Here is a 24,248-nt window from a genome sequence, read left to right on the forward strand (position 1 = left end):
GAAGGACGTTGGGAAAGAAAGGAGCCAATCAGATGGACGTAGTTAATAGGAAGGGCGAAGGTTTGGAGTTTGAAGAGGAGACCAGAATGCCACACGCGGTCATAGGATCGTTCAAGATCAAGGGAGAGGAAGATAGCGGAGCGACGGGAATTAAGCTGTTCGGAGAGGAGATGAGTGAGGTGAAGGAGAAGGTCATCGGAAGAGATGGACGGCCGAAAGCGACACTGGGTAACGGGAAGAAGGCGGTGCTGGCGGAGATGCTGGTGGATGCGACTGGTTAGGATGGATTCCAGGACCTTGCTGAAGACCGAGGTAAGGTTGATGGGACAGTAGGAGGAGACAGCGGACGGCGGTTTACCAGGTTTAAGGAACATCAGGATATGGGAGGTTTTCCACAGGTTGGCTGGCTGAGCGAGAGGCAGGCCCTTAAGTACTCTATCCGGGACCCCGCTATTGGCCGCTGCAACTACGTGTTCCACTGTGGCACCCTCATGCTAAATGCGGGCCAGGAGGCGCGCGCCGCCACAGCTTACGGCGTGATGGTGCAGAGACCTCTAGGGGTCTTCGACGTCCGTGATGTCTGGCGATGATTCGAATTCCAGGGCGCGCGGTACCAGAGAACTCGAAATTAAAAGTGGTTCCATCAAGATGGTGCCATGAGACACGCCGCTGGTGAATCGCACGAATCGTTGAAGGATAAATTGCAGGGTGTTCCATCTAACGCAATGGATAACATATCTGGTCATAAGATCTTCCTAACTGACGCCGTGCCACTATTTCCTGTAATGTTCCGTGAAATCACGTGGTTACGCGAATGTAACAAATAATATACTTGTGTTAAGAGACCATATTGAGAGCATAACTGCGGCAATCCATTCAGAAGAGTACAAACATATTCTCAACAGATCTGTAAAATGACTGACAGTTATGCTGTTTGAGGCTTTTTCCCGAATTACGAACCACTTGATCGGTCCTGGGGAGTAGCGCTGGGTCATATTGTCCAATGCGCACAATATTTCTGCACCCAAAGATGATCAGCAGCTGTTTTGTGGAATACTGTGCCGTTTAGGCAATACCATCCGACGCTATTTCTGAGAACCTTTCAGTGAGCGAGAGTTTTCAAGAGTGGTTTGGCAGATATGTACCCAAATTTTTTTCCACACTTAACCTCATTGTATACCTTCTAGTTTAAGGCATAAATATATCACCCTTCCAAATAATAACCGTGTTTTATTTTTTAAAAAATTGCTTTTTCTAGTAGGAAAATTGCTAGTGATTGAGTTCGTGGAAGTATATTGTTGACCAGTCGTTTTCAAACTTTTTCGGCGACGGAACTGATTTAAAATACTAAATGTTTTGTGGAGCCCTAAAATAGGCAAAGCCTGTTTTCATATTCATTCTTCAACTATAGACATTAAATGAAAATCTTAAAGAAATTCGTACATTATACACTACTGACTTCAACAATGTACAAAACAACCACAATAATACAATATACAGAATAACACTGCAGTGATTTCACTGTAAATTGACAAATCTGTTCCCCTATAATGGGAGGTATGGTTTTTTTGTTATGTTTTTGACCAACTGTTTAATGTCAGGCTTGACAGAAGAGAGTTGAAGACACATTTCAGATTCAGCATCCAGTAAGTTGCGCTATTTTATGTAGGTAGCTGAATATGCTGAGAATCCTGAACAAAAGCATGTTATTGGGGACGAGAGATGAATAGAAAGAATCTGTGAGGCAAGTAGTGGATATTCTGAGCCAAAAATCATCTAGTGATGTTGTTTTGAATAATGATTCCATGCTTTTAATCTTATTTCATTTCTAAAACGAATTCGTTTGTTTCATTTTGCATATTTTCTGGCTTCCGCAAATTCGGCACAAAAAATTTGTGAATCTCTGAATTCATTTTCTGTTTTGTATTCTGTTTCTCACAAAAATACGTAAAAAAAGGCGCGCACATATCATGGGGACATCGGAACAATTCTTTGAATATTTCATTTGGTAATCTTGCTGTCTCACAAACAAACATATTAAAGGTTAAAAAGCTTCCTTGTTCAGCCTTGCCAACACAAAAAATCCAAAAATCTATTTTTTAAGGCAGTTACTTTCTTACTAGTATTGAAAACTGTTGTCTGTCTTCCTTCTAAAGATACTTCCAAATATATATGCCAAAAAAACTAGTCGGAATTATGAAGTCACATATTTCAAACCGTCTTTTAATTTAAAACCATGTACAGTCATAAAAGTTTTTAATCCAGGTCTTGGTTCAGATAATTTTGTTAAGGTCTTACCCCGACATAACCATCTAACCTCGGTGTGGAGTAGAAGTGTTTTACAATGAGTAGATAATGAAATTTCGGAGATACATTTGACGAGGTAACATATTTCAGTGATCAACATTGCAAGATCACAGGTTAATGTAAGCCAGAGATAAGCCATTGCAAATGTGAAATGCTGGTATATTAATAATCGATGTAACCGCCAAAATATTGAGTGTGAGCATGCAAACGTACCTGAGTTGTGTTGCACAGGTACCGGACGTCAGTTTGTAAGATGGAGTTCCATCCCTGTTACACTTGGTCGATCAATACAGGAACGATTAATGATGGTTGAAGATGGCACTGGAGTGTCGTTTAATGATGTCGCATATATGCTCTACTGGAGATATATTTGATGATCGAGCAGGCCACGTCAGCATATCGACACTCTGTAGAGCATGTTGGATTACAACAGCATTATATGGGCGAAGTTGTCGTGTTGTAAAAACAGCCCATGGAATGCTGTTAATGAATAGCAGCACAACAGGTCTAATCTGCAGATTAACGAACAAATCTGCGTCAGGGTGCATGGGATTTTCGAGAGTGTGCTCCTGCTGTCATACGAAATCGCACCCCAGACCATAAGTCCAGCTGTAGGTCCAGTGTGTCCAGCATGCAGATATTTTGGCTGCAGGCCTTCAACTGGCCTCCTCCTAATCAACACGACGCCATCACTGTCACCAAGGCAAAACCAACTTTCAACAGGAAGCACAACAGACCATCACCCCGCTCTCCAATGAGCACTCGCTTGATACAACTGAAGTCGCAAAAGGCAATGGTCTGTGGTCAATGAAATGGACGCTACACGGTGTCTGGCTCGGAGCTATCCTTGAAGCAACAGTCTTTTATCAGTTGGTTGTGTCTTTGTGGTGTCAACTGCTGCCCAAATTGCTACTGCAGATGCAGTACGATACACCAGACTCATACGCCGAACACGGTCGTCTTCCCCCTCTGCCGTCAAGAGCCCGGTCTTCTTACGACTGTACATTCCCTTGACCAACGCTGCCAACAATCATTTACAGTGGCTACATTCGTGTCACGTCTTTATGCATTATCACAGAAGGAACATCCAGCTTCTCGCAGTCCTATTACACGACTTCGTCCAAACTCAGTGTGGTGCTGATAACGGCGTCTTTGGCCTTGAAAAGCCATTCTTGAGTAATGTGAACTCACCAAGCCCAATACCAAAGATGTTAAACCAAACCTGATTTGCATCATCGTACTCTCATGCGACTAGCGCGAAATTTGAACAGACTTCATCTACCAGACCTACAAATACGTCTAAAAGTTTTCGTTTTTGTTGCACAACTCCTTCTTGGTGTTGTGATTTTTTTCCCGTCCGTGTATGTCTACTCCCATAATCTTCACACAATATTGAAAACAATCGGCACTCAAAACGGCGTGGATTAATGCAATTGATTATTTTTACTGCTTCATCAGGAACCAACTTTAGATTTGGCCGCATCTTCTTTATTACGAGTTCTTCACTATTCTGGATACAGTGCCCGGAACTAAAGTTTGACTCTTTACTTTTTAGTTGTCATACCGCACCTTCTGTTTGATCAATTATTGCCTTGACCCATCTGTACAAATATTGATACAATCGTTCCAGTCGAGATGTTTTATTTCAAAAAAATTATCACTGGTGTTACTTGTCAGCGATGGGCGTATAATCAAGTCTTCTTCGAGTGAATTTTTATATAATTAGATTAGATTAGTACTTGTTCCATAGATCATGAATACGACACTTCATAATGATGTGGAACGTGTCAGGTTAATAAAAGGTGTCTATACAAGATATTACATTACACAAAATATTACTGACACTTAATATTTTTAATTTTTTTTTTGTGGGGGTTGGGGAAATTACCCACTTACTATATCCAGAAATTCATCTAATGAGTAGAAGGAGTTGCCATTAAGAAATTCTTTTAATTTCCTTTTAAATGCTATATGGCTATCTGTCAGACTTTTGATGCTATTAGGTAAGTGACCAAAGACTTTTGTGGCAGCATAATTTACCCTCTTCTGAGCCAAAGTTAGATTTAACCCTGAGTAGTGAAGATCATCCTATCTCCTAGTGTTGTAGCCACGTACACTGCTATTACTTTTGAATTCGTTCGGATTGTTAATAACAAATTTCATAAGTGAATACATATACTATGAGGCTACAGTGAAGATCTCTAGCTCTTTAAATAAGTGTCTGCAGGATGATCTTGGATGAGTTCCCGCAATTATTCTGATTACCCGCTTCTGTGCAATGAACACTCTTTTACTCAATGATGAGTTACCTCAGAATATGATGCCATACGAAAACAGAGAATGAAAATAGGCGTGGTAAGCTAATTTACTCAGATGTATATCGCCAAAATTTGCAGTCACCCTAATAGCATAAGTAGCTGAACTCAAACGTTTCAGCAGATCCTCAGTGTAATTTTTCCAGTTCTACCCCTCATCAATGCATACACCTAGAAATTTTGAATATTCCACCTTAGCTACCGATTTCTGATCGAAGTCTATATTTGTTAATGGTGTCATTCCATTTACTGTATGGAACTGGATATACTGTGTTTTGTTAAAGTTTAATGAGAGCCAATTTGCAGAGAACCACTTAATGATTTTCTGAAAAACATCGTTTACAATTTCGTAAGTTAATTCTTGTCTGTTGGGTGTGATAGCTATACTTGTATCATCGACAAAAAGTACCAGCTTTACATCTTCGTGAATATAGAATGGCAAGTCATTAATATATATTAAGAACAGCAGAGGACCCAAGACCGAACTTTGCAGCACCCCATTCTTGATTGTTCCCCAGTTTGAGAAATCACCAGTTTTTTGCATATTATGTGAACTGCTTATTTAAAATTAATGTACTCTTCCAATTAGGTATGATTTAACCATTTGATCACTGTCCCATTCATACCACAGTACTTGAGCTTATCTAGAAGTGTTCCATGATTTACACAATCAAAACTTCCGGTTATTCAGAGCATTTAATATTTCATTAATGAAAGTATATATAGCGTTTTCCGTTGAGTATCGTGCAGGTGCCAGTCCAGCAACATCAGTCGATTCATCGATTTGCAGGACAAATTTGTTGTGCTGAAAGAGACCAACTAATTCTTGTTTGATATAGTCCGTGATATCATTAATTCGACGTGAAACAGTGTTGTGCAAAAACGGCACTGCAGAAAGATGCTAAGCGGATTTGTCATCGCGGATACATTGTGTTATGTCTGCCACGCATGGTTTTATTAAATTCTCAGCGATAGTGTGCACTTTTCCCGCTTGTGCCATGCAATAGATGACAAAATACGATGCCACCGCGGCTTTCTCATTCATAGATTGGGTGGCGTACTTCATAATTTTTTTGAGTTCTCAATATTACTGTTCTTTCTTAAATATAAAAAATTCTTTAGTATTGTTTTTGAAATCGGGGTGTGTAGTTTCTAAATGTCGACGCACCTTAGCGGGCGCCATGAAACAATTAGGAATTAGCTTGTTACATGACATGTAGAGAGGGAAGCCTTTAGAATCAGAAAAATAGAGTTTAACGTAAGATTTCTTCATATTTAGTGAGTTGTTAAATATCTTACTGTTTGAAAATATGTAGCCCTAAGTTGTTGCATCGCCTTCTTGAATCTCATAGTCATCTTTCAATGCAAGATTTTGTTAGAACACCTTTAAGCCAATGTTCTTTTCTATCTTTCCAAATCAACAGTTGAATTTTACAATATGACAAACATAGAATAATATCGGCACAAGATACTGAATTTTACAACTATAGTAAAAAAAAAAACACGTGTCGAATACATTGCGGTCCGTGGGTGGTGTGCGGATTCACCATGCCTAATTGGACCCCGCAATGGCAGACTCGAGTAAGAATTGTATTGTGTGTTGAGCGAAGCGGGATTTATTCAGTAGTGGAAATCAGTATAAAGACAGGGTTGCTACGAAAGTAATAGTACAATGTATGAATCGTACATGTATCGAATGTACTATGGAAGTGGTAGATACATATATGAGATAAACAGTCATGCCAGAATTACAAAGTTTCTTTCATAACACGAGTAATAAATTAAGGTGTTTGCATTTCCTGGGTGGAAATTGGTATAAATCCACTCACTGTCATGTTGGGCTAGTGCATTGTTAGTACTTTGTCCAAACTCTCTTCTTCCTAAGAGCCTGAAAAATTCCCTACTGGATTGATTTTGTTAGGGTTTGTTGTTCTTGCAATGAAATTGTCTCACACTCTTCTCGTATCGCTCTTTTCAGCTCACATAAGGCCTTAAACCGCATTCCATTGCGATAAACACGACTTGAAACTGTTCACCAAACGTTTCTACTGGGTTCAAATCGGGGATAAGTGCAGGCCAATACAAGACATCGAAATCTTTATTCTCAAACAACTATTTGGTTGTAGGAGAAACATGCACAGATACAGTGTCTTGTTGAAACATTAGACTTGGACCACTAGGTCCTCATACATTCGAATCAGTTCTGGCCTTAGTACCTCCGTGTACAGGTCAGAGTCCATTCTAGTGTTAAACCGAGCAAAGTGTGATTTAGCTGCTCAGAAGGCTGGTCAGATCTTAACATTACCACAACTGAAATTTCTGCTCATTCTTACCTGCTGCTCCGTTATCAGATCAGGCCAATAATACTGAAATCCAGTAGGCCTATCTAAATTAAACTTCTTCCCATCACTGAAGATCACTTGATCCCATTCTGAAGTCCATTACATATGTTTTTTAGCAAACTCTAATTTAATCTGTTTGTGGTTGGGCCTTAGAGCAGGTTTCTGCTGTCGTTTTTTGAATGAAAGATGTTTGACATGTGCCAAAATTTGTCGTACACGTCTGCCAATTACTGGCAACTGTAAATCATGAACAAGTTGAGAAATGTTACGGTTTGTGGCTCTTACTTTACAGAAAAGCGACCGTTTCGATGCCTCAGACACCTTTCTGCTATGCCAATATTTGCCATCCTGTCCATACTGTGCGACCAGTCTAGTAGAATTATCATTGTGCTAAACGGTACAACTTATTATGCTTTGACGATTAGACAATCACATTTCCTTGTAAGCGCCGATTTTTGTTTTTCATTATATCAAAACTGTTTTACAACTGGCATTGTGAAAATCGTGGTTTATGTACACAATAAGCACTGTTGCTAACGATGTCTATTTCCTATCTGCAATGAAGGCGCAGACACAAACCCTTAACACCGTACAGAGCCCATTGTCTTTGTACCGATTTCCGCCATCTACCACCTGAACCACTGCTGTCTTGTTTTACTTACATAAAATGCGATACCATTTGACTGCGTATGACAATGTACTGGCTCTCGCACTATTGCGTAAATGCTGTGAACAACTATTCCAATAGACAGTTTTAATTTTTTTACAAATATCCATACCTTTATACTGATTTCCAGAATTGGGGAGAGCATAGTGAGATGTCCGCAGCGTATGTAGATGAGACAGCATACAGCGTGTGTGTGTGTGTGTGTGTGTGTGTGTGTGTGTGTGTGTGTGTATGTGTGTGTGTGTGTGTGTGTGTGAGAGAGAGAGAGAGAGAGAGAGAGAGAGAGAGAGAGAGAGAGAGAGAGCCCTTCAGCATGGTCGCTGCGTGCTTGTGTAATGATGAGTATCGAGTCGCCACCTTCCTACTCGTACACGCTAAATTCTTTGCTTGTAGTTTTTGACCGTAATGCTGTTGTGGATTTAATATGCTGGTAGTCGCTTCATTTTCAACTATTACACACTGACCGGAAAAATGACTGAGATAAAGCCAACATTGGTATGATATTTATAAGAGTTTTCTTTCAGTTTGTGACAAGCCTTTGTGTGCTTTTTGTATGTATATCCTCCTGATTGGAGGTTTGTCGGACGTCGGCTGTTCACTTGTGTAATAAATTGGAACACCTGTAGCCGCCCTTTCGATGTTATTTGTTCTATGGCTACCAGTTTCGGTGCTTCGGTACACCATCTTCAGGCGTTAACTGATGCTGAGGAGGTTAACTCCAATCGTATAGAAGATTCCATCAGTGGGCAATACCTATGAAATGGTTTGCGCAGACTACCTGGAACTACAATGTTGTGTCTCCAACCGTCAACTACCAATTCAGTGCTGTTGGTAGTTGTTTTTGGTAGTTTATGGCCGCAGACACAACATCGTTGTTGCAGATAGGCTGCGAAAACCAGTGCATAGATGTTGGAATCAATAAACGATTTAACACCTTCAGCGTCAGTTAAGGCCTGGAATGGTGTACTGAAGCACCTAAACTGGCAGCCATAGAATAAATAACATCGAAAGGACGGCCGAAGGTGTTCCATTTTATTACGTTTATAGGCTCTGTTCTTTGGGTTGATATTATTTGGCGGAGCCGTCCCAAATACCTTGCGGAGCCCCAGGGCTGCGCGGAGCACCCTTTGAGTATTGCTGTGTACACAGTGTGTGTGAATATCGTTTTACAACGTCACACAATGGTTATGAATCCTGTGACGGGCGCTCTGAGAAACCTAAGGCCTGGGATTAAACTGATCCTGCTGTCTGCTCTCCGTGTATTACATTCCGTTGAATTTCATTAATTTAAAACACTAGAACGTGAGCTCCCTGAATTAAATTTCGAAAGGTCGTTCTTTACACACAATAATTCCGTGAAGCACTAATGGAAGCACTATTCTGAACCAACAGGAAGGGATGCATTTTCAGGAAACTGCCCTTGCTGACTGAAATACCCGGGCGGTTTGCTGTTTTGTCTCACAACAGTAGGAAAAACAGTGCTGTGAGTTTTCAAAAACCGTGCGAGCAAACGGTAGTTTTACAACTTTACGCAACGTGCCCCGGCAGCTGTATTACATACACTGCTTTGGGCCGCTGAAACCGGCAGAAGACGTAATTGTATTTTTTAGTTTCGCGTTTGCTGCAGATTCAGTTTTTCTAGATATTTAGTCTGTTTGTGCATTAGTTTCGTGCCCCCTAAAACATCTACCCAGGCATTCTTAATCTATTACACTGTACGTAAAGCGAGTAGCAAATAATCTAATAACAAAAATCTATAGAAAGGAACACGTCAAAAAATGATAGTACTATTAACAATGTGATGAGTATATTTCTCACGGCATAACACGTTCCACGTCAAGTCCCATGAATGACATACCTGACGAGCGTAATATGCAAAGAATATAATCTGGAGCAGAAGTTTTTTCGAGTGGACAGGAAAGACAAATAAGGAAAAAAAAACAGCCTAAGAGATAATGAAAGCAGAAGCAATGGAAACGGAAGGAAAAACAGGAAAGAGAAAGATAGGAATGAAGAGAACTCGGGGAGTGTTAACAATGGGACGTGTACGAGTATACCTTTTCGTTGACACTGGCGTGTACCAAGCTTTGGTCTAGTCTTAAATGCAGAGTGTTTCGATGACACGCAAGTTATTGGGTATTCTCTTCCACAGACGTGTGATTAAAATGAGGCGGAGGTAGCACTGGAATAACCCTGTATACGTCATATCTCGTATTTCAATTATAGATCACTGAAATGTAATTGATATCAAGAGGAACTACTCAGATCTCCATTGACTAAGAAACCAATGAGGAACACAATACATGTGAAACTCACTCGCATGCTTGGTCACTTCCACCCTAACTGAATCAGTACGATTAAACAGCCCAGTTTTACGAACATCGTGTGCAAGCATTTGTGGCCAGTTCGAGTCGTCTAAAGGTTTCACTGTTTGTATCATGCTGAAATACCTTACAGTAGAGAAATTTGGTTAGACAATCTACTAGACTACCTTTAGTTTTGTTTGTTTGAGGTCTTTTAAAAGGAGATATCCGTATATCGATGATGGGCGTCTGATTAAATCCAAGCACAGTTCGATGGAGATCAATACATATACTGTGCAACGGTACATTCCATAAGTATTTGAAGCTGTTCTGGTGTGGCTCGACTAATAAGCAACCTCTGTAAGCTGCTAACGGCCAGTTCCTATCATCATGTATGAGATTACAAAATGAAATGTTACTTACTTACTTTACTTTACGCGATCAGGCAAAGAGGAACGAGCTGCTACAAAGTTCCTCCTCCATTGAGCTCTGTTTTATGCCTACTGGCGCCAATCATTTTCTATTGCAATCCGCAGCAAGTCCTCTTGGATTCCGTCCCACCATCTCTTCTTTGGCCTTCCCAGTGGGCGTCTTCCACAGGGAGTATAATCCATAGCTTTCAAAGGCCATCGGCATTTATCCATCCGACTGACATGTCCTGCCCATACGAGGCGCTTGGTTCCCATCACTCCTACAATGTTTAGTCTATTGTACATTTCGTCTAGTTCACAATTATGTCTGATCCTAAATTCTCCAGTGATCTCATCTTGTACCAGATCAAAGATCTTCCTTAAGACTTCCTGCTCAAAATCAAGAAGATTGTTCAAGTCTTTTTTCCGGACACTCCAAGTTTCACAACCATACAGTGCTACATGTTGAATCATTGTTGTATACAACTGGAGTTTGAAATTCCTCGAGAGACCACGCGATGCAAGAAGTTGACTGAGACCAAAGTATGATCAGCTGGTGGCTTGGCTCCTCGCTTTGATTTCTGCTTCACATGTTGCGTCTTCGGTAAAGATTACCCCCAGATATTTCAATTCACGAACCCTTTTGTAGGGTCCGTTTCCTACTATCAAAGGTGGAATGGGTCTCTTGAATAAGCATGGGTCCTGCTCGTCACCAGATATTCCGTCTTTGATTCATTCACAATGAGTCCAATTTTGTTAGCTTCCACCTCCACGCTTTCACTCACCCGAATTAGTTCTTCTTTAGATCTGGACAACAAGGCCACATCACCAGCAAACGTAAGATGTGATTTTCTCACCCTCTAGCACTATACCCGCGAAACTTTTACGAGAGACTTCTCTCAATATCTTTTCAAGTGTCAGGTTGAACAACACCGGTGACACACCATCTCCTTGTCTCAACCCTGTGCTTATGTTAAAGCCCTCCGTGAGGTGGTTCCCGAACTTCACTTTCACTTTTGAGTCAGTGAGACAAAATCCAACTAGGCTGACGAGCTTCTTAGGTATTCCAAACGCCGTTAGGCAGTTCCTCAGGCTCTCCCGGTGGATGTAGTCATATGCCCTCATAAAATCAATGAAGAGCACAACAAGTTCTTCGTCATACTTCCACAACGTTTCGGTGAGTTGTTGCAGCACAAAGATGTTTTCAACAGTTGTCCAGCCGTTTCTAAATCCCCCTGATATTCACCAGTCACTTCTTCTGAAAATGGCTGTATTCTATCCAGTATACAGTTGGACAAGATCTTGTAGCAGACATTTAGTAGGGCGATTCCTCTGTAGTTAGTGCAGTTCATTTTGTCACCTTTCTTGTATATAGGGCATTTGACAGATGTCTTCCAATCTTCTGGTATCTCCTCCAAAATCCGGATCCCCTTGATTAATTGGTTAATTTTTTTGTGGAGTCCCTCCTGTCCAGCTTGAATGATTTCTGCCTGGATTCCATCTTCTCCTGGGCTTTTCTTCTTCTTTAGCTTCATTATCTGATTATTTCTTCCAGTGTGAGTGGAGGATAGTCTAAATCTGCAATGCCAGGAAACTGAAATTAAAACAGGTCTTTAGGTTCATCAGAGTTGAGGAGTTCCCTGAAGTATTGTTTCCACCTTCAGCAATGTCAAGCTCACTGGTGAGTATGCTCCCATTATTGTCCTTGATGAATTTTTGGCGGCTTTGATATCCCTTCTTGAAGAATTTCACTTTTTGGTACATCTTTCACGCCTCTTTCCCCAAGAAATTTTGTTGAGCCTCATCTATCAGCCCTTTAACGTACATTGTCTTTGCTCTTCTCAGGGTTGCTTGAGTAGTTCTCCGAACTTCTTCGAAATGTGCTTTGCCTTATACAAAATCAACCCATTGTAACTAGCTCTCCTTGGTTTCTCTTCTCTTTGCTAATGTATTAATGCTTTCATCCCCAAACCAAATCTCTTTGCCTCTGATCCCCTTCTTGATGACTACATTCGCCACCTCATTTACGGCATTCTAAACATATTTGCACATTCCATCTGGATTCTCTTGTGAAACCTCTTCTTGCATATTTTCAAAGCGATTCCTGAACTGGAGCTGAAATTCTTCTTTCTTTGTGTTATCTTCCAGTGCATCGATATGGTAGTGTACAACTTTTGAAAGTTTGTTTCTTACTTTGGCTTTGGGGTGTACTTTTAGCCAGCTGTTTACGAGGAAATGATCACTCCCACACTCTGCACCCCTCTTTACATCCCTCACCCAGTTCTTTGCTTTGATATCTATTGCAGTCTGGTCTATCTGATTAACTATTTTACCATCTGGCGATATCCAAGCTCCTTCGTGTATATCCTTCCGTTGGAAATTTGTGCTGCTTATGAATATCCCTTTGGATGTTGTAAAGGTTATGAATCTGATGCCATTGTCATTGCTGAGTTCAGGAAGACTGTGTCTTCCGGTTGTTGACTGGAATACGTTTTCTCTTCCAACTTTAGCATTCATGTCTCCCAGTAGGACTTTACAATTATTATTTGGGATGGCATGTATGACTACCTCCAGTTCCGCGTAGAATTCATCCTCCACTTGATATGTATTTTCTTCTGTGGATGCATGGTAATTCACAAACGATATTTTACATCTCTCTATGTCTGTTACAACTGCTATTCTAGGGCTCACAGCCTCAAACCCAGATAGATTAGCAGCCAGAACCTTACTCACACAAAATGTCATACCCAGGTTGTGTCCTGTCTCACAGCCTCCATGAAAGATTGTGTACTTCTCGATATCTAGGGTACCAGTACCATCCCAACGGACTTCCTGCAAATCGACAAGATGCATCTCATATCATTCGATCTCCTTGACTAAGACTGATGGCGGCGCCCGTTTTATATAAACTACGAATATTCCATTTTCCAAATCATAAACTTTGTTCTCGCACTTTTCGTCTATTTTGTATTACCAAATTCCGAGGCTTCCTTGTAGTCTGTTTACCATTAGAAAATTTTCCGTGATGAGGTGGTAACCCATCGACAACCCCCAACCTGGAGGACCAGGGTATTTGATTTTGGGGTAACTTTCCCCTAGATGAATTGCTTTCTCTTTAGCTGTCGAGGTTTTCTTACGAATGGGAAAGGATGAAGGGCAGGGAGTGGAAAGATAGGTCGTTGTGAGTCACACTTCGTCTGGTTCATCGACTACAAAACAACATGAAATCACAGATAAAATTTGGTATTGTATTCTTTTGCAAACCAATTTATTTTCCAAGATCGCTATGTTAACACAATTAATGGATTGCTAGTTTCGGCCATCCTCAGATCCATATAACCGGGCAGTGATAGCTACATCATACAATACTTACACTACTCTATCACACCAGGACTATACAATACACACAAAAATCGACACATTACAATGCCATGCCAAGTGGTTTATAATAAAGGAGGTACCGAAAGTTTCGATTCCCATCTTTCTCGTAAGTTGGTTGAATGACAGTCGTTCTTCGCAAGCATAATTCACAAACGCAACAGGAAGACGGAGTGGGGAATGATGCTGGTACGGGTGTAACTTCCACCACACATCGTAAGGTGGTGTATAAATGTAGATGCAGATTGCAGGCACGTAATAAACAACTTGGGTTACCGGTATTTTGGGTAGGGCGGCAGTATTTCAGCTGTAGATTGGCGACATACGTCACCTAGCTGCGAAACACGATACTTGTGTGCTTTGCAAGTAAACGTAGCGGTAGTTTAGAAGATATGACGCGAGATTTTGAAAATACAGTTTTTATAAGATAGTTTATATCAATTATTTTGGGAAGAATACTTTGGATATATAGTTCAGTTAGGACTGTGGTTCAAAGTGAAAGTGCAAGTGGGCGGCGTGGTTTGACCGTATTTTGAAAATATCTGAAAAAAGAAAAGAAGTCTGTCCGAGGGAGAAGTGGTCGTGTGCGGAAGTAACTCTGTTACGAAGAGATACATGTAGCACAGTGGAGTTATATACATTTAACATTAACCGAATTTTCTCGTGGTGCTTGGCAGAACAAAATAATAATATTAAATAGGAAACACTTCCTAATGTTCTGAAAAATTCTTTTCATTTGGTTACGTTATGGCTTTCAGCTTCTTACATAAAATTCAAGTGACTGTTATGACAAACGAGTAAATTTACCGCAGCTATCATCTGAAGATGGCCTAAGAAGCTGAAAGCTGGTTCGTGACCAAATAAACACAATTTTTCACAATATTAGGAAGTTTTCCCTATTTAACATTACATATATTTTATTAATGGACAGTGCAAATACTTAGTTTTATGTGAATAATTACGATATGGAGCGTCATGAACTCTCTTCGAGTTTTTTAAAGTATCAAATAGTACTGTAACACCTGCAGTTTAGGGCTATAATGCAAAACTTATGTACTAGACTGTGTGCGATTATTTATGCAAATAAACTTGCGAAATACATGTGTAGACGAAAAACTCATACCAGCAGTTAAGTAATAAATGTGTAAACTTAACGCAGTTGTGACTGTTTTTGACAATAATCTTTCAAATTGTACAATCCCAACATTTATTTTTCAACTATGATTATGTTACAGTCATTATTCAGGAAATATCTCTAACGATAGGCATTTATGCGACTGTAAACAGGAAATGGGATACGCTAAATGCCAGAAAGTAGGAATACAGGAAAAACCATAAAGGATTCAAATTACACATTTTATTTGAAGGAATGCAAATTATAATAGTTTCACATCATTTTCAATGTCTGACAGAATCACTGAATGTGCACAGCATCACCCCATTTATTTCTGAGCAGTAGAACAGAATACAGTACGGATAATACTGACACAACGAGAAATAAATTTCCCTGTACGTCAATTAAGAAAAATTGCCCCTGGCCAACAGATACTCCTTTTCGCAGCACTTAATTTATTCGTCAGTAGAAGGTGACCAGTACTTCCTAGGATGGTAAGATTATACAGTCTGAACTACATTTAAATACTAAGAGTTTCAACTTACATCACGTTGTGGTGGTTCTTTCTGAGCAACAGTCATTCCTTTGTTTATTACCCATGGCTTGTTGACTCATTATTCTTCTTTATTTCTCTAATCTTGCTTTTCATTTACATCATAAAGAACTGTGTTATGTGGCAGATTATTTCCAAACCGTCCCATAACCTTCTTATAATTTAACATGTATAGCCCAATACTCAGTCAAGTCAAATCAATAACGCTGCGCGAAAACTTCTAGCAATGTTCACTATTGCCAACCATTACTTTTGTAGTTATTTCTTTATCTGCTTTCCTCTTGGTACAGTGAGGGAGCCTTGTTATTTCAGCAGCCTTGAGGGTTTCAGCTGGTCCGCACAATGGAAGTTTCGCTTAGGGGAGCGGAATAGCTGTAAAGATGTTTTCTGCTGAATGCCATTCTCCCTGCTGCGATAGAGCAGAGGAGGACAGTCGCCGTCCCACTCCAGTAGGGGCTTCGAGTTACGCAAGCTGTCGTATCAGAAAACTGCACTGTGTGAGATTTGAAAGCAATCCTTTTTGGTTAAGATAACAGTCTAGAAGACAGAAGAATACAAGAGCCTACTGGGTATAAAGTTAGTATAGATTTTAGTGAGGAGTTCTCTGGTTTACTCCAGACATTATTTCAGTGGTGGGGTCGAACTGAACCTGTGCGTACATATGTGCCCGTCTTTTGGTTGGCCGTCACTGAAAAAGAGTCGTGTAGTGGCAGAGATTTTCTGCCTCCTTCCCAGCGACACAGAAGAAATACACTTTATTGGCTAACCACGCCAGAATCCGCAAGAGTAGGAAATAGTTAAACCTTTTTGTTAACTTATCATTGGTTGGAACTCACAATGTCTTCTGCAGTTCGCTGGAAAGATACCAGTACAGGCAGATACAGCTGAGTTTTGTAGAGAATAGTTGTAACAAACTTGCTTCGAGCCAGCTGAAGAAGATAGTTGCTGGAGGTCGTTACAGAGAGCTGCAGTGAGAGATGTCTCCATCTTAAGAACAGAATACAGAATTTGAGCTGAACTTCAAGTCTTCAGCCACTGCTGCAGCTGTCTTCTAGCCTTACACAGCTTAAGAGAGTGGTAAGCAATAGTCATCATTACATCCACTGAGACAAGGTGAGCTTTGAGTTAGTTCATTTGCATCAGGCTTTATTTTGATGGACTAATTTTCAAAGGCAACTAGTTGCACCCATCATACGCTTAGACAAGAGAACATGCTTTTCTGGATATCTTTCATTAAATCATTAACCTTCTCCACAACTGTTGTCTGTATTCATGACGTAGTTTTATATCATTTTATGTATCCACCCGCATGTGCTAAGGCTATAGTCCGTATAAGCAATCCCATTTCCACTTATTAAGTGTTTGTATTCTTGATTCAGTGGGTAAATCGTGTTTTATGCCTTTTGGCAATAAACCAGTCTGTTATATTAACCATAACCTACATTTTATAGCTTGGTGACTCCCCTTATTAACATGTCCATGTGAGTTGCGTTATTCATACTTTCATGCTCAGCTGGACCACCCCTGGTGTTGTTGTTGTTGTTGTGGTCTTCAGTCCTGAGACTGGTTTGATGCAGCTCTCCATGCTACTCTATCCTGTGCAAGCTTTTTCATCTCCCAGTACCTACTGCAACCTACATCCTTCCGAATCTGCTTAGTGTATTCATCTCTTGGTCTCCCTCTACGATTTTTACCCTCCACGCTGCCCTCCAATACTAAATTGGTGATCCCTTGATGCCTCAGAACATGTCCTACCAACCGATCCCTCCTTCTGGTCAAGTTGTGCCACAAACTCCTCTTCTCCCCTATTCTATTCAATACCTCCTCATTAGTTATGTGATCTACCCATCTAATCTTCAGCATTCTTCTGTAGCACCACATTTCGAAAGCTTCTATTCTCTTCTTGTCCAAACTATTTATCGTCCATGTTTCACTTCCATACATGGCTACACTCCATACGAATAGTTTCAGAAATGACTTCCTGACACTTAAATCAATACTGGATGTTAACAAATTTCTCTTCTTCAGAAACGCTTTCCTTGCCATTGCCAGCCTACATTTTATATCCTCTCTACTTCGACCATCATCAGTTATTTTGCTCCCCAAATAGCAAAACTCCTTTACTACTTTAAGTGCCTCATTTCCTAATCTAATTCCCTCAGCATCACCCGACTTAATTAGACTACATTCCATTATCCTCGTTTTGCTTTTGTTGATGTTCATCTTATATCCTCCTTTCAAGACACTGTCCATTCCATTCAACTGCTCTTGCAAGTCCTTTGCTGTCTCTGACAGAATTACAATGTCATCGGCGAACCTCAAAGTTTTCATTTCTTCTCCATGAACTTTAATACCTACTCCGAATTTTTCTTTTGTTTCCTTTACTGCTTGCTCAATATACAGATTGAACAACATCGGGGAGAGGCTACAACCCTGTCTTACTCCCTTCCCAACCACTGCTTCCCTGTCATGCCCCTCGACTCTTACAACTGCCATCTGGTTTCTGTACAAATTGTAAATAGCCTTTCGCTCCCTGTATTTTACCCCTGCCACCTTTAGAATGTGAAAGAGAGTATTCCAGTCAACATTGTCAAAAGCTTTCTCTAAGTCTACAAATTCTAGAAACGTAGGTTTGCCTTTCCTTAATCTTTCTTCTAAGATAAGTCGTAAGGTCAGTATTGCCTCACGTGTTCCATTGTTTCTACGGAATCCAAACTGATCTTCCCCGAGGTTGGCTTCTACTAGTTTTTCCATTCGTCTGTAAAGAATTCGTGTTAGTATTTTGCAGCTGTGACTTATTAAGCTGATAGTTCGGTATTTTCACATCTGTGAACACCTGCTTTCTTTGGGATTGGAATTATTATATTCTTCTTGAAGTCTGAGGGTATTTCGCCTGTTTCATACATCTTGCTCACCAGATGGTAGAGTTTTGTCAGGACTGGCTCTCCCACGGCCGTCAGTAGTTCCAATGGAATATTGTCTACTCCGGGGGCCTTGTTTCGACTCAGGTCTTTCAGTGATCTGTCAAACTCTTCACGCAGTATCATATCTCCCGTTTCATCTTCATCTACATCCTCTTCCATTTCCATAATATTGTCCTCAAGTACATCACCCTTGTATAGACCCTCTATATACTCCTTCCACCTTTCTGCTTTCCCTTCTTTGCTTAGAACTGGGTTTCCATCTGAGCTCTTGATATTCATACAAGTTGTTCTCTTATCTCCAAAGGTCTCTTTAATTTTCCTGTAGGCGGCATCTATCTTACCCCTAGTGAGATAGGCCTCTACATCCTTACATTTGTCCTCTAGCCATCCCTGCTTAGCCATTTTGCACTTCCTGTCGATCTCATTTTTGAGACGTTTGTATTCCTTTTTGCCTGTTTCACTTACTGCATTTTTATATTTTCTCCTTTCATCAATTAAATTCAATATTTCTTCTGTTACCCAAGGATTTCTACTAGCCCTCGTCTTTTTACCTACTTGATCCTCTGCTGCCTTCACTACTTCATCCCTCAAAGCTACCCATTCTTCTTCTACTGTATTTATTTCCCCCATTCCTGTCAATTGCTCCCTTATGCTCTCCCTGAATCTCTGTACAACCTCTGGTTCTTTTAGTTTATCCAGGTCCCATCTCCTTAAATTCCCACCTTTTTGCAGTTTCTTCAGTTTTAATCTACAGGTCATAACCAATAGATTGTGGTCAGAGTCCACATCTGCCACTGGAAATGTCTTACAATTTAAAACCTGGTTCCTAAATCTCTGTCTTACCATTATATAATCTATCTGAAACCTTTTAGTATCTCCAGGGTTCTTCCATGTATACAACCTTCTTTCATGATTCTTAAACCAAGTGTTAGTTATGATTATGTTGTGCTCTGTGCAAAATTCGACCAGGCGGCTTCCTCTTTCATTTCTGTCCCCCAATCCATATTCACCTACTATGTTTCCTTCTCTCCCTTTTCCTACACTCGAATTCCAGTCACCCATGACTATTAAATTTTCGTCTCCCTTTACAATCTGAATAATTTCTTTTATTTCATCATACATTTCTTCATTTTCTTCGTCATCTGCAGAGCTAGTTGGCATATAAACTTGTACTACTGTAGTAGGCGTGGACTTCGTATCTATCTTGGCCACAATAATGCGTTCACTATGCTGTTTGTAGTAGCTTACCCGCATTCCTATTTTCCTATTCATTATTAAACCTACTCCTGCATTACCCCTATTTGATTTTGTGTTTATAACCCTGTAGTCACCTGACCAGAAGTCTTGTTCCTCCTGCCACCGAACTTCACTAATTCCCACTATATCTAACTTCAACCTATCCATTTCCCTTTTTAAATTTTCTAACCTACCTGCTCGATTAAGGGATCTGACATTCCACGCTCCGATCCGTAGAACGCCAGTTTTCTTTCTCCTGATAACGACATCCTCTTGAGTAGTCCCCGCCCGGAGATCCGAATGGGGGACTATTTTACCTCCGGAATATTTTACCCAAGAGGACGCCATCATCATGTAATCATACAGTAAAGCTGCATGCCCTCGGGAAAAATTACGGCTGTAGTTTCCCCTTGCTTTCAGCCGTTCGCAGTATCAGCACAACAAGGCCGTTTTGGTTATTGTTACAAGGCCAGATCAGTCAATCATCCAGACTGTTGCCCTTGCAACTACTGAAAAGGCTGCTGCCCCTCTTCAGGAACCACACGTTTGTCTGGCCTCTCAACAGATACCCCTCCGTTGTGGTTGCACCTACGGTACGGCTATCTGTATCGCTGAGGCACGCAAGCCTCCCCACCAACGGCAAGGTCCATGGTTCATGGGGTAATTTTCACTTAATAAGACGTTATACGTTGTGCAACCTTGTTTACTTTAAATTTGAATCATCTTATGGGGAACTCTTCTTCTCACTGGGGATAGAAACTATAGCAGTAGGTGGCAAGTGCTACTCTGAAATGAAGAGGTTGGCACAGAAGAGCAGAAGAGGAATTCGCGACGGGCTACATCAAACCAGTCACGAGACTGAGGGGGAAAAAAACCTCAGGAGTCTTCAAAAATGGTTCAAATGGCTCTGAGCACTATGGGACTTAACTTAGAAGTCCTCTAGAACTTAGAACTACTTAAACCCAACTAACCTAAGGACATCACACACAACCATGTCCGAGGCAGGATTCGAACCTGTGACCGTAGCGGTCGCTCGGTTGCAGACTGTAGCGCCTGGAACCGCTCGGCCACTCGACCGGCCTCAGGAGTGTGCTAAGTGGAATCTTGAGCTTGGCGATCTTGTTTAATTAATTTTCAGTGTACTGCAACAGTCTCATTTTTCGTAAACATTTTTATACGTCAATGCATAAGAACTTGTTGCCTACTTTTTTAATCATTTGTTCTTGATCACATTCTAACTGGAAATGGTATATACAAACAGCCCAATAACAAAGAACTTCAAGCACACAAATTTAGACTTATGACACATTCGCCTTACTAATTTGTACCTCTCTTGCAGCAAGAATATCGGTAAGTAGAGTCAGTCGTTGTCCTGAGTTTCGACGTTGCACTTTTAGGAGATATAATTTACGCGTTTTTAGTAGGTTTATAGTGTGTTTCATGGTTTATATAGATTAGAGATCGTATAATTTGGAGAATGTATTTTAATTGAATCAGTGTTTGTGGGTATGCCGAGGTTAACTCATGCTCATGTGCATAACATGAAAAAGATGTGTGAAAATGATAGGGAACTAGCAAGTCCATCCGTCACTGCAGATAGTGGATTTACTATTGAAGTCGAGAAATAAAGTTTACTTAGTATCATTGTTTTCAGGGTTTAGTATCAACAGATAATGAACTAAATATCGTTCAGATTAATAGGGAACGGTCCAAAGCTGAGTCGTTGTGTAAGGAGTATGTGGAAATTCGCAGTTAACGGTAAGCCCTGTAGCCTCCGAACGTGGGGAAGTGGTACAGAGTGTTATGGACCGTGCACTAACTCCTTGTTCACCACCACCATTTAGACTCCAATCGTTCCTGATTGAGATAACACTGGAAAATAAGAAGAAGACGACAGGATGTTCGAAAGATCGAAAACGTTGCGGAAAGAGATGGAAGAGTTTTTCAAGAGCACAGAAGAACTGCATAAATGGCTGAAAGAGCATTAGGAAAACCCAGATGAGTGTCAGAAAAAGACTGAAGATTTTTCAAAAAGACGGAAGAAATATTATGCGGCACTCTCGTTGATCAATAAACTTTGTGGTGACAATCACTGAATGTAGTAGAGAGTAATTCAGTCGTTGATTGCGAGCGGGCTATGTGCAGGAACATTTATGCAAGGCAGTTTATTGATTACGACGGAAGTGTACCACAAGTCACTCGATAGAACTCTTAATTTGAACTTATAAACCGTGCCACACTTCCGTGAGAAGAACAACACAAACAATATAATCATTAACTCTTCCGCAAACATGTTATTCCATGTGACGAGCTATTGATCGGGACAATTTGTAACGTGAACAATCTGCCTACCAGAACAGTGAAACTTACCAATTTTCTTGTGTGATTTTATTTGTACATTTTCAGGGACTTTATCATTTCTGTCATTTGTTAACAGAGCTCACTAATAGCTACGAATTAATGAAATTATCCTGACACCATCAGTGGTGTTGTAACTTGTACAGTTCTGTAACTATGGTATTTTCTCAATCAGAATTAATAATTATTGAACTGATCTTGATGTACACCATCAGCAGTGTTGCATATGTACTTATTTGCAACTTTGTAGTATTTCGTTATGAATGATATAATACGAAAATAACCTTTTTTGTATGAGACTGTCAAGTTGAGTGCCACAATTTCGACACTAATTTACAAATATGTACTTGATTCTGTTTACACAGTGACGTAACTGCTATTATATGAGGGTTTGTCTAATGCTTTTAATGTTCACGATGTTGTCGTTGTATATATGCATTCAGATGTAACCATGACTAGATGTTTTCCGTGATTTACAAATTTATGCATGCATCTTATCGTACAGCAACACAGGTGTAGTAGAGAGTGATCATCTAATGTTTTGGATATTAATTATATATGTTATTATATGTGTTAGTGTATTTGTTATATACCATGCAGTAGGACGTTTTTCTAAATGGATTAATGACCTGCAAAAGTAATACAATAAGTGTGCGTTTGTATTAAGTAACTGTGAAATTGATTTCAAATATGTGTATAACTAAGCACAAGCTGTCCACTTGTGTGCAAGGTTTGTAAGGCATTGTCTTCACTTATAAATGTTGTAAAGTAGTTTGTGTGTGGTGTCTTCTTAGGAGATGTTTCCCTTTACTTACATGTATTCCAAATGAACTGACCCTTAGACCAACGTATATGAACGATTGGATGAGGTTTGTTAGTGAGTGGGCATGTATATTTCCATGTTCATCGCTTTGACGCTAGGCCAACCTTTTCCACTCATAATATGTGACATGAAACTTATCAATCAACAATCATAAAAAAAATGAAAAATAGTATCCATAGCCCAACAAAAAATCTTTGATGTACTTGCGCTACAGATGAATCACAGCCCAACTACCTCAGGATCCATTTTGGAAACGATGAGGAGGCGATGCCAGCCAAATCAAATCAATAACGAGACTGTTATAATAACCAGTAGTTTGCTTTTTCAGTTTGGTGGATCCCTTTATTGATATTACCATGTTTGGTGGATCCATGTGAGGTGCGGCACCCATACTGACATCCGTAGCTGGGCCAAACCTAGTAATGTTCAACTAATAAGCCGTCGTCCGTTGCAACCTTCTTTGTTTTAAATTTCCATGATCTTATGGGGAGTTCTCTTTCTATAAGAGTCACTGGCGATATGACTTACAGCATCTCAGATTACGCTAAACACTCAGCTGACACCTCACAACTGGACAAAAAAGATACGCGTCAAAAATAACTGAAATGAAGTAAAATATTGTATAGCTTGTTGCTTGTAGGAAAGCGAGCGAGAAACAGGTTGCAGTATATTTACCATCGCGGTCAGGAATGCTAAACACATTTGGCGTTCCTATTGTCACGGACGAAGGAACTTACACACACTACAACTACTACATCCAGGGGGCGTTCCAGCACCATGTGAACTATTGTTTGTAAGGCTCCGCAACCAAAGGCCGGTGTCGCTCACATCATAAGAGAAAATTGTAAGCTAATCTGATATGACCGGTGCGGAGCCGACTTAGAACAGTGGATTCCTTCCAGAAAGAACGCAAAGAGGGGTGTAGTCTCCTTGATAGACTTCGGTAAAAGTTTATGACAAATATGCTGAACAAATACACATACAAGTTCCCTGACCCATATAAAAGCGCATACAGGTGCATGTGCATGGACATATTTACAGACTGAACGTTTAACTGTACCGACAATTACAAAATTGAACCTGTAAATTATTTGACACAGTACATAGGTGTCAGCTGTCGTATCAAGATAAATAAGTATAAGAAATAGGCCCAAACAGGCGAGTCTAGCCATTTTCCTTCGATCACATATTGACGAACAATCACTACATACATGGAACATACTTTCGGTGCAGTTCAAGATAGAATGACGGTCATCAGTGTTATTCTTTGATGGAAATAGCCAACAAAATCCTCGTCAGTCTAGGACTATTACCAGACGAAATTAATAGAGAAGATAGAATATTCAAAGAGAAGATGTACGTTTCGTCTGGAGTTTGTTCAGTAAACACGAGAGCAGCATTAACATTTTCAGTGAACTGATGTGACAGATGGGCACAATGCCAAAATTCCAGGTGCATAAATTCCAGAAAGAGTAAAGCAACGTATTGCATCTTCCCATGTGTATCTAACGAAATTCG

Source organism: Schistocerca serialis, chromosome 8, assembly GCF_023864345.2.
Source record: "Schistocerca serialis cubense isolate TAMUIC-IGC-003099 chromosome 8, iqSchSeri2.2, whole genome shotgun sequence".
NCBI classification, from domain to species: domain Eukaryota; kingdom Metazoa; phylum Arthropoda; class Insecta; order Orthoptera; family Acrididae; genus Schistocerca; species Schistocerca serialis.